Below are 14,115 nucleotides of genomic sequence, written 5' to 3'. Positions count from 1 at the left end.
TAAATAAATAAATAGATAATACTTCTGATTGGTTTATATTTGGGGAAAACCCCGATACAGCCCATATAGTATTCATCACATGATTTAAATTAACCTATGCTATGATTCTGAAGGATTCCCTAAAATAATCAGGGAGCAGACTGCTTGTTTGTAGAAAACAAATTAATGATTTCAAAAGTACAGTTTAATAACATAATACACATTCAAACAACTCGCGCACACTAGGGAATTAAGTTTCCACCACTTTCAGTTCTCTAACAAAAATAAAAAGGTCAATTTATTTTATATATTAGTGCTAAAACGTTTCTTGCTTTTATGTTAGCTTTATTTTTTGTTTGTTTGTTTTTTGCAGTATTTTCTTAAACAAAATATCATTTTTTAATACAGTTTTTTCTGAATAATGAATGTGTAGAAACTTTGAACTTTAAAAAGTAAACAAATCAAGTGCAGAGGCATATTCGTTCAGTAATTGTAAAAATAATTGTGTTTCTTTGCTATACGTCCAACTTGTTTTTATCATCAGCGCATGCACATTAAACAATTAGACGTCACTAGAATGAAAAAATACGGTTCAATGAGATGTACGCTCGTTATGTTTTTTCCATGCAAGTGTCGAATAAAATGTCGCTGTGATTAAAAAATAAAACCACCACTAGCGAGCGAGCTCGTCATGCGAGTAAAAAAACTTCTCAAAAGTCGATTTAAACCGTCTTTCATAGTGTTAGTCGCATTTCTTACTCGCATAAGTTTTAACGAGTTTAAAAGTTGGATGGGGTAAAAGGTCTATTTGTATTTTCACGCATCTTCCAGCTGGTGGGGCTATTGGAATGTATTTTTGTGTCTGCTTCTTGGCGCATTACTGCTATGGCCAAAAGTTTTACCTCACCCTATATAATTAACACATTTTGTTTCATAAAGTCGAATGAAACCTGTCGAATAATGTTACGTTAAAATATTACATTACATACCGTTTGTAGTTTTCCATATACTTAAAAAAAAAAAAAAAAAGTTTCCATATACTTAAAAAAATTTAAAAAAAAAAACCTGCCAGAAATTGAATAATGTACATTTTGAAATCTAACACGAAACACTGGAATACTAGTATGGCTCCCTGTAGACTTTTGCAATATCATTTTGTAGTTTATTTGATTGCATTATTCTTAAATAAAACAGAATAAAATAAATACAAGTAAATTGTGTTCATATAGTTTGTTTATGTATTTATTTATTTTTATTTATTTATTTTAATGGTCTCAAACCTATAAATCTAGATGATGCAAAACTATTGACCATAGCTGTACTATTAGTTATGAAAACAAATTCAGTAGTTGTAACGTCCACATTTTAGATTTGTTTTACATATGCATGTAATATAAATGGTAGCACGCAAGTGGAGATGCTTGTTTTATTTAATGCTTTTATTTTTTAATCAATATCTGCACATTTGTAACATATTGCTAACTTTATGCAGATTTATACAGATAAAAATACTCCTGCATGGTCTTCTTTTTGTAAGCCCTCAGGTTGCAGCTTATCAGAAAGAAAGCACTTGTGTAATAGGGTATCATATGTTTGTTAGTCATCAAATCAGGTTTGTGTTATCTATAAAATAAACAGGGATTTCAATTATCTGTAAACTCAGGAAACCACAATGCATGTTTGTATTAGCTTTTTGTCCTGTGTATAGTAATGTTGCCATGGAGATGTGGCTTCTGAAGTCACACACTTTAGTTCAGGGGCTATGCGCACACACACAGACTTGGAGGCAGCTTAGAGCACAGCTCAAGTGTAAACAGGTGGCTCAAATGATATCAATCTTCTAATCTAATCGACCCTAAACCAGCTCAGAGCTTTAAATGTAAATGCACTGTTTGTTACTAAATTAAATGCTCAACAATTGTTTTGTAAAGGTAGGATAACAAAAATGAATGTCAAGATGTATTTACAAAAGTATTTCAATTAATTTAATACATGGGTGATTCTGAATAAAGAAGTTATGTTGTTTCTAGTTGGTGGTGATACTCAAGTATTTCACAGTCGTGAGAAGGTTTTTTAAGTCAAAAAATGTTCCTGAATATTTGTGTTACGTTCAGGTCAAAAGCCTGTTTATGTGGTTATAACCTGAGCTTGAAAGCTGCAGTATCCATTGCTCCGTTGTAGTAGTGAACACAGAAACTTGTTTCAGATTGAGTCCACAACCCAAAGACACAATTTACCTTTTGATGTCTGTCCTGCTGGTTGGTGTGGTCTGGTGTAGGATACATTTATGACCCCAATTTCTCCAGTTCAAGAAGTTCAGATAGCTCTGATCGCAAAGGAATTTTGGGTCAGGACTGTAGATTTTAGTGCTGCGAGTCCTACAGTGATTGATCAAGTTGCCACTTCAAATAATACACCTTGAGATGGACACCAAAGCTGTGACATAATAGATACATCTGGATGTACAACAAGAGCTGAATGAACAAAAATAAGCCCTCTCAACAGCTTTATACAATTGGACAGTCAAGAAACTTAAAATTGGACCTAAATACAGTACACTGCAGAATCAGTTGCCATTTAAAGTGCTAATTTAAATGCAGCTAAAATGACAAGAACAATCTTTCTGAGATGTTATGTAAATTTAAAAGGTAAAACCCAGAGCACAAAAGTATCTAGAGAACACTAATCTGCAGGATACAAATCAAATAATTATCTGTCTCCTGTTAATTAGGATGAATTTGAAATCAATGGGTCAGTTGGCTGATGGAAACACCAGGGGGACCACCAGTCCAAAATGCTGTAGTGTTGTTGCCCCCCTCCCCCCTTTGTAACAGAATGTGGGAAGACCTTAAAGCCTGTAAAAACAAAACCTTCTATTAGATTTTTTTTTTCCTATCTGAAGAGCGGTGTGATCCAGGAGGCTTCTCGTTGTCTGAAAGAAACTGCCCAATGGCATCTGGCAGTGGAGCTATACAGAGGGTTAGATTTATGAGCAGTGGATGGTGGCCAAGTTAACATCCTACAGATTCTTCATGGGATTAAAGCTTCTGAAACGTGAATCCATTTGCATATGATGCTTGAGCCTTTCCAGACTGGAGCTATTTTCACAGCCCATGAAACTCCTATTGTCTCCAGGGCTGCTCATTTATAGTGTAGGAGCTTCAGTAAGCCATTGCTGTCCATTAGTCTTCCAGCACATCGTGTTCTGATAAAAAATAGCACTTTGTCTAAGGCCATTAACCAGACCAACCATCGTTACCAGACAGCAGTTATAATTTGTTTAGAAATTTTTGCTTTTAAATTAAATCTATTAAGGAAGCCAAGCAGAGAAACATGTTCAGTCTCTTGCTTACATATAACTGGAACATGCAGTCACATCCTAGGTTGTTCAGCTATATGTACTCAATCATAAGATATACATGGCTAAAAGGTTATAAGCTTGGACAAATGTTTAAACCTGAAATCTTTGCCACCTTTATGTTATATTATTTGTGCATGGCTACAGCAATAATGTATATGTATTTCTCCTGCAGTCTTAATGAAACTGTTAAATCTCATCCAAGCTTTACAAGTAAAACCTACAAGTGTTTAAGGGCTTCACAATTGCTATACACAAGGGTGCAAATTGTTTTGAAGAGAGCCTACTGTTGCTGAATTATCAAATCCTGCCCTAATCAAGCCCCCATCCCCTGCATTTTTTGGTGATTTGTGCTACAGTAAATATTTTTAACAACATGTTTTCCTGTTTCACATTAAACAAGGGCATTGTGTCCGAGTCTGTATTGGTTACTGATACAAGTGTTACTGCTATCGGTTGAGGCTAGTAGTCTCCCTGTTACTAGTGCCCCACTATGGGTGGCATGACATCATGGCCTGAATTCAATATGCTCCCCGACTGGCTTAAGTATCTGCTGATTATGTCAAAGAATAGAACCAAAGAGCTTGTTCACGCTATGTGGTCCTAGGCACCACTGCAATACAGGCTGCTTTGAAGAGGCACAGAAAAGGGAGCGCCTTTCTTTTAAAGGTCTGCTCGCCTTTTTCTTGCAAATTGGAGAGAAGCTGATGAATTGTTAAGGGACCATTTCATGCCAATGTGCTAGTTAGCCTTGCAAAGCCTGGACGAGTAGAATCTCTAAAAGCTGTTAACCCTCCACCACTGATTCATAGGGGCATCCCAGCTCTCAGGACACAAACATGCATATAAATTTCTTACTGTTTGTCAGTCAGCAGGCAGAAACAAAGGATTAGCTCTGAATCCTGAATCTTGTCTGTCAAAGTGAACAGGAATACTCAACTGTGTAGCCTTCATTGGTATTCGTTTAGTATTCCCCCTGCCCTCCAACTCCCCACCCCCACTCTTCTTGAAATTTGAAAACCCATCAATGTTTTATTATATTTTTATTTACTTTATACAGCAAACAGCAAACTTTGCACTCACTTCAAAGCTTAGAAAATAGACTATTTAACTACAACTAAAATGTATTTGATACATCACATAAAAAATATCAGGAAGAGAATTTGTTTTGTCATATTTTATTTTCTTTCTCTATACACACACAGTATAAGTGCTTTTTTTTCAAATATAAAACTCATGAAACAGTGTTTTCTATTTTATAGTGTAAATTACCTGTCTTCTTTTCTCATTTAGATGCTGAAGCTTTGCCAGCAAAGGCCCTTAATAATATTGTATGTCAATCTGAACATCAAGTTAGTGTCAATACCATTGAATAATTCACTATGCCAGTCAATCTGTACTCCCTTGTATTCAAGGTCAATGTTGAGAAAAAATGTGCTGAATACTGTATATTTTTGTTTTTACAAGCATTACTACACAGAAGGCTCAAATAGTTGTCGATGCAATCAACAACCCATTCCCAGTGTATTAATGAGGCGTTTATTTACTTTTTAGATCAATAACATATTTTCATTATCGTTTCCTATTATAATTGCATGGTTTATAGATACCAGTTGTTAAAAAGACATCATAGGTTCTGTATTTCTTCTTTTTATTTGATAGACTGCTTAGTCTTGCTTAGCTTTTTATAAGTGATACACAATGTATTATCCTTGACAGCTTTGACACAGTTTTATATGATATATCATATTATAAATCAAAACATGTTGCGAGGGTCTAGAAAGGTTCTTATTAGCGTAGGATATACGCCAATTTCCTTTTTAATGGTCTTGCCTCAAAAGCAAGGCTCTTTATTTTTGGTTCTGACAGATTTAAACAGGCAAATTATTTATATGAAACCCCAAATCATTTACAGTGTTTCAATGGAAATTTGGCCAGTGAAAATCCAATTCTGTACTGCTAAAATCTTTAACTTAGGCAGATATTTATTATTGGTTTGAATTCAATGCAAGGCTGTGTACTATTGGTACTGTATATCAGGAGACAAGCAGAGTATCATTCCTCACCCTTTCCCACCTCATACAGGTTGACCTGAGTTACCTCTGTCACTCACACACAGTTAGCATCCATAGAGAAGTAACTAAGCTGCTTTTCAAGTTCAAGAAATTGGATCAAAAAATGTAAAAACCATATCCAACTCAAAATCCTGTGACATATTTACATGGAAAATAATTAATGATGTGCACCAATTTTTAATAAGCGATGATAAATTCCTGTCCAATATGTAAAATAAAACCAAATGAGAACTGTAAACAAACTGTATTTTAAACAAGGCCTCTGGTAACACATTGAGACATCTATATGGAAGAATATGTTAAAGACACAGAAGGATTCTAGTTTGCATCTTTATTATGCTAGTGGGACTCAACAGTTGTGGGGGGAGGGGGTGGGAGTAGAACGGAGAGGTGGAGCCTGACGTGTAAAATCACACCACAAATATCAGGCGATTCTCTCTATTCAGAACAAAACTCAAGTGGGCAGGTTCAGATTCCATTCGGGCCCCCCTCACTCAAAGAAATACATGCCTCATCAAACAACTGAATCATGCAAATTCAAACAGAGAAAACATAGAATGTAAAGGAAATAAAGTTACATTTATATTAGAAATGTTTTTCTAAAGCCCTTTTTAGTTAGACAGGTATCAGTTCTGTTCTAATTTAGACTGGATAATGATGACTTGCAGGCAATATAAAAGTCCCAAATATTATGATATATTCTGGAGCATTTTTGACATTTGGTATGGTTCTGTTGCTTCCTTGGTTATTTTTGACAATGTATTGTAATCTTTAACCATTTTAAATTGTCCACACAAAAAAGCTTTCTGAAAGATTTTTGCTATTAATGATTGTTATTCTAAAGATTTTTCACAGGCAGCAGACCCCAAGAAGCTAAGTGCTATGGAAGTCACTAATCATATAATTTACTTCTAATTTATTTTACTTTCGTTTTCTGTTTGTTAATAAATCCTGCGCGCCCATGCCAGTGTTTCAACACCACGTCTGTCTCTCTGTGTGCTTGAACAGTGGCTACCCACACGCGTGACACGAGGAAGACCCTGTCACACTATCTCATAAACATTTCAGCTTTTTAGTGTATGCTAAATGTGCTGCGATTCTCTAAGTCAAATTAAGTTATCAGTTTTGTCAAAGTCCTAACTTTTTAGTTGTAAAAAGCCATTTTTAGACAAGTATAAGTGTATGCAATACATGTATTGAATGTGTAAAGCACTATTTATTACGATTTTATTAACAAGTCGTCTTAAAAAACATGTTCATTAATAAGACCATACCACAAACCTGTCTATATGACTGACTAATAATTTGATATCTGCAGGAATCACTGTCTAATTGATTGTTTAATAACCACTGTAGGCTCTATTGAGGTCAATAAAGAATATTCAGTGACATAGTTGTTGGTAGATAAACACTTATCCTAGCACATGTACATTTTGAACAGGATTACTATTTCCCTTAATACACACATCAAATCTAATTTGCCTCAGAAACTGCTCTGTACAGTACAAATTGCACTTTTATGAGGTTGAATGTTTATATTTTGAGGCTCTATGTGATTAGGGATCTGGATAACTCCAAGCGTGGGCCCATTATGTGCTGAGTAAGAAGATGTGGAGTGCCTCTTAACAACTTGTCAAAGACTTATTTTTCTCTGAAAGTTGAATAAAAAACAAACAGTAATCTCTGCCCAAATCCTTAACTCACAGCAGCCCAGCTTGCTATATACAGATCATTTATAAATGATATAGAACATTGAGCTCTGCCATTTCACTAGAACATGGAAATAATGATTCCAATTAGCTAGTTATACATTCTGTCCATTATGCCCTGTGCTTTCTGAGGTTTTCTGTGTACAGCTATGGGCCAAAGTTATGCATCACCCTATAGAATTACCTAATTTTTTATTCATAAAGTTGAATGAAACCTGTCGAATGATGTTACGTTAACATAGTGATGGAAATATTTTGGCCATAGCTGTACACTACTGACTTCAGGTGGCTGCACAAGAAGTAATTCAAGGGTGTCATGTTTGGTGAACATCATGTTTGCATCAGCTTTGCAATTGGCAGTGAGATTTCAGTTAACAAAGAAACCATAAGGGTGATTACCTGAAGGACAGAAGAAAAAGAACAATGAAGGTCAATGCAATGTGCACTAAAATGGTGAGGTATAGAAGGAAGGACTTCTCTTTTCAGTTAGATGTAGCCATAGTCAGTATATAGAGGGACAAAAGTCCAGGGGTTATTGAGTGCACAATTTTGTTGCAAAACCTCAAAACACAGTCTGCTAGGGGTGTGCACAAACCTAGAACATACCCAATTTGTGGGAGTTGAAGATTTTAAACACAAAGAATGTTGAATGTTTCCACACGCAGGGGTTGCTGGACACATGTAAGGCCATTGCATTCACCAAGTTGGATGGTCTGATCTAGAGTGAAGACTACTAGCACCTCCTCCATCAGTAAATTAACAAATGAACAAGTTATTATTTTCATACAAAACTTCTCTACTTTAGAAATGATCTTTCTTGTGCGGTTTTTCCTCAACTTGTCAAAATTTCATGTGCTCATTGCAAGTTACAGTTGTGTGCCTTCCAGGAAAGTAGAAAAGATGAGTTTGGTGGGGTCACTTGAATAGTTCAAATGTTTCAATAATGAGACAATTCCGCATGTCTTCTTTGTATCACACTTTCTGGCAATAAACTGTCATCTCGGTTTTCAGGCATTGGGCTGGGAAATAGAGGAACTGTCAAATGTTGAAAATGCAATACAAAATGATTGATAACTTTAGAAATTTTTACCCATCATTTCTAAAAAGATGGTTAGTTGGCACTCAGCCTGACAGTATGTTTTCTTCTGAAGCCCTGAAATCAATGGTGAGGGGAGTTTATTTATTTGAAAATATCAGTAGCATTAGTTCCAATTGTTTCTGGTTAAACCAGAAAGACCCACTCATCTGCACAATAATGAATGAAACTCATTATTTAAGAAAAAAAGAGCATAAAAAACTTTACAAATGTGTCCTCTGGTTCTAGTTTATGTATTGCGCTTAAAGCAATGATTTGGGTTAACTATGTCCACTCTTAAAGTATGTTTACTCATAACAACCAATGCTTTGAAATTTTATTAGCTTTAATAACACGTTGTGTGCTTAATTAAATGTGCCTGTCTGCAAAGTGAAACTAAATATGACTAAGATTTGTTTTTTGTGGTGTGTAAAGCAGACTTGGCATTATAGTTATCTAAGCTTAGTTAGATTGATTAGGATGTGAAGAGAACTGCACACAGTCATCAGTAGTGAGGAGAGTACTATGGAATCCACAAGTATCACCAGTGGGTCTATGAAGGACTTGAGAACAAGTGCATTCTGAACAGTTATCATATCAGTGTACTCAGAATGTAAAGTGTTTATGTATTCCTCATTAAGTCACTGTGGTTGCCTTGAGCAGTGCCAAATACAGATTTAATTTACAAATCTAAAACAATTTTATTTTAGCTCGTTGTACCACACAGGATGTTACCCCACAAACATGCATATTTTCTAAATCCAATAACTGATAGCGTAAAGTCTATTATATATCACATATTTTTGCCTTCTGAGTGGTTTGCTTTTTCCGAATTCTAACCGTGTTGACCAGATACGTTTTTTTTTTTTTTTTTTTTTAGATGCTCCTAGCATTTTTTGTTTTTACTATGCCATCTTGAAACATTTGATCCCATATCGCTGGAGGAAGTGATAATCAGGAAACAAATAGATACTGAATAACAGGGAAACTCATACTGTTTTCCAGAAAGTTTTTTATTTTGCAATTCATTATGAGCCATACTTGCATAATTAAGTATATTTCATTCCAGTCAGACCTCATGTGGACATACTGTATGGCATGCCCTGAATCTTTGTTTATCTGCTGTCAATTTTTTTCCCTAGAAACTGACTCTCTCCTGACATCAACATGGCTTAGTCTGATCATTTTTTTATAAAAGGCATTTTATAAAAATGTTTTGTTATTATTTTATTTATACAAATCCTTCTTGTTAGAGTAAATGTGCTTCAGGGAACATTAGCATCACAATAGGCAATGTAAATCTAAATGGATGTGTACAGATATTTGGGATTAGGGCTGTTTTCTTAGGCTCAGACTGATGTTTATTTCAAACTGATTCTGGAACTATCACTTGACCTTTTTTTATTAACTTAACTAATTCAAATGAAAAATGTAATTGTGACAACAACAAAACAAAAAAAAAACAATAAACATATCCACAGTAAATAATCACTTTTTTCTAAGTCAATGTTTGTTATAACGTGTTTCTTTCTGGTGGAAGTGCATAATACAGTAGGTAAAGGTAATTAGTTTAGCTACAATTTGTTCGCAACAAATACTTTGTGAAAAGGACCTTGAGTCTCAAAATATTGATTATATTGGAAATAATTCCCTCATCTGGGCTTTGCTTAAATTTTCAAACGCACCAAACCAAAAATCAAACAAACTGGAATTCACTTCAAAATGGTTGATAAGTTTATAAAAGTTGCAAAGGAGGCAAAAGTTGTCCCAGCAAAGCCAAATCTTTGCTTCAACAATGTAGCACCAATTAAATATCTATCAAGGAGTACAGTAGATCATTTTTTCATTTAATCTATTAAGCCTGCAATGAAATAGCCTGTCAGGGCCAGAATTAAAAGCATCTGTGATAAATAGTGTTGTCAAGGATATATTTTCTCCAGTTTAAGTTAATAGTTTAAATGTCTTTTTTTATTTAGTATTTATATCCTTGAGACGATCTGTATCTTTTTCTTTCTTACAGACAAAAGCAAATATTACAGAAAACAGACCAACTTTTTCAGTGAACTATGGGCCTAATTCAGCTAGGAAAAAAAATTCAGGAAAATACGAATATATGCAATAAACACAGCAAGTTTTCAGAAGCTTGTGTACATTTAGGCCTTTCTTGATATATTGTAAATCTCTGTTCTATATGTTTTTTTAAGCATTACATAAAAGACACCCTACAGATAACCTCACTCCTTTAGACTTAGACAAATAAGTAAATTAGATAATGAGATGCAAACAACTCATCATTTAATGGTTCAGTAAACAAATTATTATTATTATGTATTGTTGAATAAACAGGGCTATTTAGTCTCCCATAAATCACTATTCCTATTTGTATTGATAAATATAACTACTTTCTTTTGATAATGTTGTCAGCGAATTATTGATCAAACATACATGTAGTGTGCATTTTAAACCGAAAATAGGGACAATTCCCATGAACACAGTATACAGTAAAGCAACAACATATATATATATATATATATATATATATATATATATATATATATATATATATATATATATATATATAAAACTTTATCAGTTTTACAGTTTTAGATAAAGCAGCCTCACTATCATCCAGCCTCAGGCAATGTGTTTTGATTGGGGGGGGGGGAGGACGAGTACCTGGAAAATGGCTGTTCCGGGAACATAGGATTGAGAGAGATTGTTTCCATGGATTGATTTTTGAATTCCCTTCTATTCTCCAAGGCTTTACTTTGCTGATTCAACCCACCCAACTAGCATCCCTATGGAACACTACATGCCGCTTTGTATAGAAAACTGTGACAAACAGTCAAGGTTTCCAAATGAATTTCAATTCATTTTAACACAGTGGCCTTGTATTTCAAAGCATTTGGGAGTATTGCTAGATTTTACTATACAACAAATAACTTGTTAAAAGATACTCTCAGTTATACAAACCTGGGGTTTGCTGATAAAAATTTTTTTTGATGCAACATAAGTGCACTGATGGGATAAGATAAATCTACACTAGTAAATGTCATAGTCTGATCATAGATTTCAGGAGAATTCTAAAGAATGAGGATACAAGGCAAGGTGCTTGCTTAGGACACTGGCCTTCACCTTGGACTTGGTTGGACTCTGGCCATGGAACAAAGTGAATATATCCTCCACAATAGATGTGAATACAAAATTAGAGCTATCAGTATCAAGCTGTTCTTTTAGATTCATATAAAATGCACCTTATTAGTAGCCCATTGAGTATAGACACTGCTGCTTAGTGGTGCCACATCACAAATCCTGAAGTTAGCACAAAGCCCAGGAAGAGATAAGGTGGCAGCAGCAATGTTCAAACTGTAGCATTGGATTTGAAATATCTGCACATCCCAAATTAAAGCATTAAAAATAAAGCCTTACCAATCTCTTGACTCATCATAAATGACAAACAATCCAAACTTGGGTTTAGCTCAAATGCAAATCCAACATGAAGACACTGACAACTTAAACAACTTTAAATATCTGCAAAAGACTTTAGTGTAAATAGCTGCTGTTAAGGATGTTAATGTATGTTTTCATGGCTACGGTATGCTAGTTAGTTTTATTGGGGAGGCAAATTATACAATATCTTACAATTACTGTCTTCAATCTCTATTCATATAAACCACGTTGATAATGAGAAAGTAAAGCAGGGACTGAGATGCATTCTTGTCATGCGTTGTTGCCACCCAAACCTTAGATACCAGAGGATGTGGATACAAAGCTCAGTGAGCATGAAAATCAAAGGACTAGATTGAAAAAAAAAATGCAGTCGACATCCACAACAATCATGTAAGAGCCTTTGAAAGGCGTGCAGTACTAGTAGGCGGCACTGGTCATAGAGAGACTCAATGGTGTGATTGCTGGGGCCTCAAATATGGGAATCTCTTGAACAATGGGGGATGGCATGGCGACTCTGTAAATAAAGTCTGTGGTTTGTAGGGGCTGGGTGGCTCAGCCTTTCCCCTGAAACTTATGACCATGTGACAAAATATCTCTCCTCTCTGGTGATATACTGTAGGATCCTCTGGACAATAAGGCATATCATTGGGCAGTGTAGCAAAACCCACTCTGGGGATGCATGGGCCTAACAAACAACCATTTTTTATTACATTTCAACAATAAATAACCATAGAGGAAGACAGCTAATGAATGTATAAGAATTTGTATACCATACAGAAAGTGGCCAGTACTTTTCAAATATAACATTAGCCTCTTTTAAATGGTGCAAAAATGAGCATACCAATAATAATTAGATTTAGCAGCCACAGACAAGTATTTTCTTCAGGTCTGCAGTCTTGCTCAAATACACATTTGATAAATACATGAAACAATGCCTAGTTGCAAATTAAACTAAAACAGATAATTCTTGACTTTAAAAACTCATAAATTCTGAGGTAACTGAAGTATTTTTGAAGTCTTATTATACTGTATCTGAAACCAAAGTAGAAATGTTCACTTACTATAGTATCACAAAATTCTAAATGACAACATGCAGAATATTGCTGTCAGTGTTAGTGTGAGTTATAAGAACATAAGAAAGAACATAAGAAAGTTTACAAACGAGAGGAGGCCATTCAGCCCATCTTGCTCGTTTGGTTGTTAGTAGCTTATTGATCCCAAAATCATTTGTGTGCAGTTGTTTTTGGAATACAGGAAGTTTTTTTCTCATTGTGAAAGACCTAACACATCAATTGTGATATTTTACTGTCCTGGATATTCTGGCAAAAAATAAATTAAAAATATAGAAAAATACTGGAGCTGTCTGGGTCATAATACAAACACTAAGTAATGCTTACTAGCACTATATGGCACAGTTTAATCAGTTTCCTGAATTGTAATCATACATTTACCATTGCGCCTTGTTAAGGCTTCTTCGCAGTCACAAATACAATTACTCTCCTTAGAGCGTAACAAGAAAATAGAGCTTTTTTCAATGTGTTTTAAATAAAGTGCTTTTAGTATGCTATTATGTTTATTAAAGTCTATGTTTACAACCCATCCAGTTAATTATGAGTCAGAATCCCATCTGCTGTAATACAATTTTAAATACGAAAGTGAAAACTGAAAAGTTAACCCTTTTAGATGAGAAAAACAAGAAGGTGTGATGAATGAAGTCACCTTTCACAACCTTCGGGCATTTGTATGTAGAGTAATAAGATTAAACACATTTGCTGCCAGCCTATACGATGTGATTATGCACAGTTTATTTGGCTGTTTACTATTGTCAACACTGCTGGTGACATTTTGTTGTTAGCAGTCCACAAACCTTGCCAGTAACATTTTCAATTTGTTTTTATTTTCAGATTCACAGGTTACTGCCCACAGTCTCCAAACCTCTCTGGTAAAATATTGTATTTCATTCTGGTTACGTTCAAACACTAAAGAAACACACTCCCGGGATTCCAGACACATTATAAATAATACACTTTGGATACAGTACTTGATTTATTGATATGCTGTACAGACATTGCAAGAACTGCAGGTTATAATTGGTAAGATAAGAAACAAAACAATTATATGTACTTATTAAACTACAGGTTTTATGTTGTGCTTAATATTGTTACTACTGTATTACTAATGTACTACTACAAAGAATTAAAAAACAACTAACAGCTCTATATCCAAGGAGAATCAGGATCCAATATGATACTCATCAATCCCTAGAAATACTTAATGAAGAAGAACAATAATTGATAAATTGAAAACTCATTATTTTAACAATTAGCTACAACGTTTCCCCCTTCTTGAGATACAGTAGATATCATGCCGAAACGTTGTAGCTAATTATAAAAATAGTTTTTAGTTTGTCAATTACTTTTCTTCTTGATTAACTTTTACACAAATACACTTAGCATAAAGACCAATACA

The sequence above is a fragment of the Polyodon spathula genome, chromosome 10 (genome assembly GCF_017654505.1).
Source record: "Polyodon spathula isolate WHYD16114869_AA chromosome 10, ASM1765450v1, whole genome shotgun sequence".
In the NCBI taxonomy this organism is placed as follows: domain Eukaryota; kingdom Metazoa; phylum Chordata; class Actinopteri; order Acipenseriformes; family Polyodontidae; genus Polyodon; species Polyodon spathula.
Note: the sequence above shows the minus strand (reverse complement) of the source record.